The sequence below is a fragment of the Puntigrus tetrazona genome, chromosome 13 (genome assembly GCF_018831695.1).
Source record: "Puntigrus tetrazona isolate hp1 chromosome 13, ASM1883169v1, whole genome shotgun sequence".
In the NCBI taxonomy this organism is placed as follows: domain Eukaryota; kingdom Metazoa; phylum Chordata; class Actinopteri; order Cypriniformes; family Cyprinidae; genus Puntigrus; species Puntigrus tetrazona.
Window position 1 is genome coordinate 21,636,591 of NC_056711.1, and position 6,672 is coordinate 21,643,262.

The 6,672-nt window shown below is 38.6% G+C and overlaps 1 long non-coding RNA gene across 1 annotated transcript in view; it reads left to right on the forward strand.

Moving 5' to 3' along the window:
* Nucleotides 1-3,751: 3,751 nt before the first annotated feature.
* LOC122357033 overlaps nucleotides 3,752-6,672 on the forward strand; it is a 5,114-nt gene continuing 2,193 nt past the window's right edge. The window contains exons 1-3 of the long non-coding RNA XR_006252415.1: nucleotides 3,752-3,825; nucleotides 4,552-4,667; nucleotides 5,872-5,975. This is a non-coding gene — a long non-coding RNA (uncharacterized LOC122357033). The remainder of the gene's footprint in view (nucleotides 3,826-4,551; nucleotides 4,668-5,871; nucleotides 5,976-6,672) is intronic.

Below are 6,672 nucleotides of genomic sequence, written 5' to 3' on the forward strand. Positions count from 1 at the left end.
CGGAAGAGAGTCCGGAAAGCCCTGCTGAGCCTCGCCGGGCGCTGGAGCGCACACACAGGTCTGAAACACAGCGCTCCGTTGCTGCTGCGGACGGCAGGGTCATTAGACGAATGAGAAGAGAAAGGAAATGCATGTTTATTTCGTGCGGCGGAGACGTAGAACATCTTCACGCGATGAAAGCGGACAGTGACCAGAGGCTCTAAACAAGACAAAAATCATCTTAAAATATCCTAAAATTAGTCCCATATGCTGTACTCTACATCTTCTGGAGTCATGCGATGGCTGTGTCCGGGGTTATCATTGTTAACTAAAACCATTAGATCAGTGGTTCCCAACCTTTTCTTGTTTGAGGCACCCTTGAAAGCCTTTCAAAAGTTCCCTGCACTTATAAGGAAATAGATATTTAAAATCTCTGTAGCTTTTTATTATTATTTATTTATTTGTTTCATTTCGAGAGTTTGCATGCAACAACACCTTATACCTAGTCCTAGATGATATGAGAATACTGTTTACGCTGATTCTGCCTTAATAAAAAAATTAAATTTGAAATTTTGGCGGCACCTCAAAGATCTCACGGCACTCCCTTAGTGTGCCGCGCACCACAGTTGGGGAACCACTGCATTAGATCATTCCTTGAATTAAAATAAATGTTTAAGTCAATCTAAACATTTTATTTCAGCTAGTTCAGCTAACTTGATTTGCAAAATAATGTAAAAATAAATAAATAAATAAAAAAAAAAAAAAATATATATATATATATATATATATATATATATAAATGTATATATTTTTAAAAAAAAATAATGATAAAAAATATATATAAAAAAAAAAAAATATATATATATATATATATATATATATATATATATATATATATATATATATATATATATATATATAAAACTTTCTATAAACCTTCTACTAAAGGGCTATCTTTATTGTTGCGCGGTGAGTTTGTGCTTTGTCAAAACATTTCTATATTCCTATATTATTTTAGCATTATTTAGCACAGAAGACCATTTCCTCAACTGAATAATTTATTTTTTTTTTTATTGTAAATGTGCCTCTTTGTCTCACGATTGCGTGATTATAAAAAGTGCAATTCTGCCTTTTTCAGTTTGCTGCTGGACGTGTTGAGTCGCGGCTCACGCCGAACTGGCCGCTATAGACGAGGAGGATGAGAAGCTGGATTCCGCCGTGGAAGCATCTCCAGAAAGCGTCCGAGCTGGATCCCGACTCGAGCAGCTGTCCTCCTCCTTGCGCCTCCTCCGCTGCGCTCCTCTGTCCACGGCGCCCGAGCGAGCGGAGGAGGAAGCGCCGCTAAACTCATCCAGCAGGTGCCTCCCTACACGCTCGCTCCGCTCAGAGCTTCTCCAAGAGCCCTTCTTAAACGTGAAAATGCGACGCGACGCGCCGAAAAACAAGCGAGGCGCACAGCGGCCAAAGCTGCCCGTCCGATGCAGACTAAAAATAAAACTTCACAGAGAATGCGCCCTGAAACAAAACCTCGTTAGTTTTCGCGCGCTTTGCATTCTGGGAAATGGCTTTGATGCGTGTTACGCAAGCCAAAACTGGAGATGCACAAGCGTTGGAAAGTCTGAGGGCAGTAAGAGTATCAGTAATATATTAATAATCTTATTCAGCGAGGATGCATTAAAGGAACGCTTCACCTAAAAGCAGCTTGTGCTAAAAATGTGCTCGGCCTCGCCACCCGAGATTAAGATGAGTTTGTGTTTTCATCAGATTTGGAGAAGTGTGTCCCTGCATCAGTATCTAAGCGATGGATGTGAATGGGTGCCATCTAAAATACGAGCCCTCTGCAGATTTCTCTTCTTCTGATTCAGACTTAAAGACAGAGTTATTATGGACTCATGTTTCAGCTAAAAACATCTTAACGCTGGATTGTCTTCTCCAGACATTCTGACGGCACCCATTCACTGCAGAGCACCGAATCAGTTTCCACAAAATGCCATGCGGCGCATTTAACATTGATATGTTTGATTTTGACAACATTGATTTTGACGCTGAAGACCGGAGTAATGATGCAGAAAACCACAGAAATAAATTACACTTTTAACACACATTCACAGAGAAAACAGCAGATTTTAAACGCTTATAATATTTTATGATTTTTAGCAGTATTTTTGGTCAAAGCACTGCAGCCTAGCTGAGCAGAAGAAACCTAAAAACCTAACTTTAGCCACCCGAACTTTTTAAATGCTGCTGGTGGAGTCCTCACCATTGATGTCCAGCCTTTATTATCAGTATCGGTGTATTGATTAGTGGTGTGATCTCTACAGGCCAAAGAGAGGAGGCGTGGCTGAGGCTCTGAGAAAGCGACGCCCTCTGCTGGTCACCGCTGGAGTCGCTCTGCTCTCGATGCTTTCCTGAGCGCCCTGGAGGCTGACGGTCAAGTCAAAGGTCCAGCGGATGCTAGGCTAATGCTAGTCTTGATTAGTAACGCCAATTAGAGCTTGCCAGTTCAGTTTTCTGTCTGTAATTGTGGATTTCGCTCCCAGTGTGACAGATTCCCCGCGTCTCCCACTATCCGGCCTGTTATGCTCCTAATCAGACCGACTGAAGCGCTTGATCTGTGCACCAGGACTTCACTCATACGTATCTGCCCTGCTCTAAATTGCATGCTAGAAATCATTCGTTTTTGCAAACATTATACTTTAGATATTTGGGCTTTACTTCCCGTATCTCTCATAGGATGATTTGCATCCAGTTGGCTTTCTATCTTAAGTGTGTTTGCTGCTTCTCTCTAAATTTGACCCATTAAAGTGATTAATAGCAGAGTTTGCTTCATAACACGACTCTGCTGCTGCTGTGCTCAGGTCTTTTTTTTTTTTAGGAAATATAAATCTGGTGTTTTTAATCTTGTATGAGCTGTTCAATGTTGCATGATTGCAGCTGGGAGGAATAATACAGCGTATCATGCTATAAAAAAGAAAAAAGAGATTTTAGAAGTAGATATATATAACCGTTCAGAGGTTTTATTCATCAAGGATGCGTTAAAACGATCAAAAGTGACATTTTAATGTTACAAAAGATTTCTGTTTCAAATGAATGCTAATCTTTTAAACTTTCTGATCATCTGTGAATCCTGAAAAACAAAATGTAACTCAGTTTGCACAAAAAAAATATTGAGCAGCGCAACACAGATAATAATCAGAAATGTTTCTCGAGCATTACATCGGAGTAATGATGCTGAAAATCACAGAAATAAAATACACTTTGACACGTACTCGCAGAGAAAACTGTGGTTTTAAACTGTAATAATATTTCAGCATTTTTATGTATTTTTTTTTTTTCAAATAAGCACAGCCCTGGTGAGCAGAAGAGACTTTTAAAAACTAGTGTGCAACAGAGAATGGTAAGAAAACAGAGCACGAAGCAGGAAAACACAGCTAAAATAACTATATCATGGTGATAGAATTGTTTTTGTTGTTGTATGAAGTCTGTGAAACAAGCTCACGCCGCCCGCTCGGGATGAAGACGATGTTTGTCCTCAGATCTTCTTCATCATCACACTGATATGATGTTGCTCTCAGCTGCTCCTGGAGCTCATGCTGACCTTAATATTAGTTACACGATTCCGTCGATCTGAACTCCACCAGAGGCGTCAGGCCTGAGGGTATTTCAGTGAAGTTCTCAGGACTGACTTGATTGTGTTGTATGTATTGTGTTCAGTGTTTCTGCAGACGATGGAGCTGGAGATCGCCTGGAGCTGCTCGCCGCTAAAGCCCAGCATCACAGCAGCCGTGTGCAGAAGGTCAGAGGTCATTTGGATGGGCTTGACCAGAGCTCGGATGACAAAGAAAGGTGTGTTTTTACACAAACGAGTCTCTGAAAAGTGCTCACCAAGACCGCATTTATTTGATTAAGAGTAAAATACAGTAAAAAAAATACAGTAAAAATTGTGAATCGTTACAATTTAAAACGGCTGTTTTCTGTGTGAATATGTGCATCGTTACGCCAGTCTTCAGCGTCACGTGATCTTCAGAAATCATAATAATATACTGATTTACTGCTGAAGAGAAAATTCTGATTATTATCAATGTTGAAAACGGTTGTGCTGCACAATATTTTTGTGGAAACCGTGATACAGCGTATACTTGAAATATAAATATGTTGCCCCTTTTGCTCAATTCAAGGAGCCTTGCATCACATGAAGTATTAATTATTTTTATTCTACTTAGACTTTATTAGTCTCTACAGGAATATTGTGCAGCGCAATGAAACTTTTTTTTCATTCAATTTTACATCGGGCGCAAGTCTCACTTCTAAAAGTTCTCACTCCCAAAAGCCATGTGTACTGCATGTGTTCATTAAAAGAGAGCAGGCTATGAATTCCTCCATCAGCTTCACCCTGGAGCTCATCACGGCACGCTTCTCAAGGCCAGGAACATACAGGCCCACCAGGACTTCATTACGATGGGAAAAAGCGTGATTTTTCTATTTTCTTCCACGAGGAAGGAACACGCGAATGAAAGCAGGCATGGGCCGAAGGTTGAAACGAGCTCTCTGTGATGTTTGTGTCTTTGTCAGGGTGAAATTATGGGCTTCTCTGGCCAAGACTGCCCGGAAACAGGAGGTGTTCGACGTGTGTCGGGCGGCCTGCCGCTTCTGTCTGCTTTATGATGACGGACGATGGAAAACCACGAGTGAGTGAGTCTCGCGAGAGCCAGGAATAATGAAATGATGTGTGTGCTGCAAAAAGTCACGTATTTCAAAACATGTTTACAGCCGGCGCGTGTAATGTTAAAATCATTTCAGGTTTCCAAATGTAATGTTGAGACGCACCGCGGGGACCGTAAGTCGCTGCTTGCTAGATTTCCCTGAAGACTGAAACTCCGAGCGTCTCGGTCTCACTATCAAATCACTAACACGCTCCAGAAAATTAACTGTGACTTTAAGGCAGAACAAAAATACAAATGAGCAGTTCTTGGAAAAATAATTATGAAATATAAATTCAAAATATTTATTTTTCATGCAATGCCAAGTTTGCATCTTGCCTTTCTTTTTTTGGTTGTTTGTTTGTTTGACATGTATTTAAAACTGTGAACGTTTCATTTCACAATTCTGACTAAATGCAGAACATTGTGAGTTCATATTTTAAAATTCAACAATTCTGAAATTATATCTATTTTTATTGGCTCACAATTTAAATATTTTTTTAAAGAAAATAAGTCTGAAAATAAGAAAATAAGAAAATAAGTATTTTGTAAGATAGTCGCATTTACCTTTATTTTTTTTATTGTATTTTTTTGTATTTATATTTTTTAAGTAACACACTGAATTAAACTGACATTTTGGAGTTAAATATCATTATCATTATTAATTGTAAAAATTAAAAAAATTAAATATCATTATCATTATTTTTTTCTTTTAGAAAATATACTCCAATAATCTTAATTGACAACCTCAATAAAAATCCTTTTTAAATAATATTTAGAATTTTTTTTTATTATTTTAGTGCGAACTAGCTCGGATTCTGTAAAACTTGCCTGCATTTTTCCAGCTTTTTTTATTGATTATGCATAAAGATTCCTTTAGCCTTTCAGTTCAAGCTGTTCTTCGAAATCTTAAGAATCCGTGAGCGACGCCAGAGCTGAAAAATACAGATGATGAAGTCAATAGACAAATAAACTGTTATATACGTAAATGACTCCAGCTGCATCCACATCGTGTCAGATGGTCATTTTTACGCGATCATAATCACCATATGTAAATATTTTTTTCTGAATTAGGGATGTTTCTTGATGCAACAAACTAGTATCGATCCTCATTGGTGGTTATTACGATTATTGATTATGCAGCATTTTGCACGCTGTTGATGTAGATATCTGCCGGTTTGTGATCCCCCAGGCTCCACGGGTTGTGATCGTCCAGATCAGAAGAAGCAGACTGACCCGAGCACACAGAGAGATCTGCTGCGTCTGCTGGCCGAGGTCCACTTCCTCCACGCTGAGGTAACTTCCCCTCAGAAATACACCGTGTGCTTCACGCGGGATGTTTTCCTCCAAACTAGAAAAAACAACAAACCTCACTGCAATGAGTCTGAATGTGAAAACGGCGCTCTATTGAGGTTATTAGGATAAAAAATCTGCAATCTGAATATTAGAGGCTGTCCAAATGAAGATCAGCAATGCATATTCCTAATCAAAAAATGATGTTTTAAAATATTTGTTGTAGGACATGTGCAAAATGCCTTTTAGCACGAAAGAAAGGTTTATAATGAGAGTAAGTTTTGAGCCTAATAAAGACAAAGTTAGTTAAGGCAGACTGTACAGTTAAATATACTGGAACAAATTTGGTTTAAATTCAGCATTTATGGAAATTTTCACCAAAAAAAAAGTTGCTAGTAAATCTTTCTAATAACGAGAAAGGAGGTACAAGTAACACGTTGAATTAAAAACTACATTTTAAAGTAGAAAAACTTCCAAAACATGCTTACATTTACGCATATGGGGCACTCATTTTTTGTACATTTTCAGAACATTAGACTCAAAATCCTTTTTCATGTTAGAAAACAGTAAGGGTTTTCCAGATGGGATTTTAGATTTCTCTTTTCATTACAAATACTGTCAAACCTCTCAATAAAAGCAATATAAACCCTAACCAACCACATGTTCATGAGCTGCTGAAGTGAGAAAAGCTATAGACTGC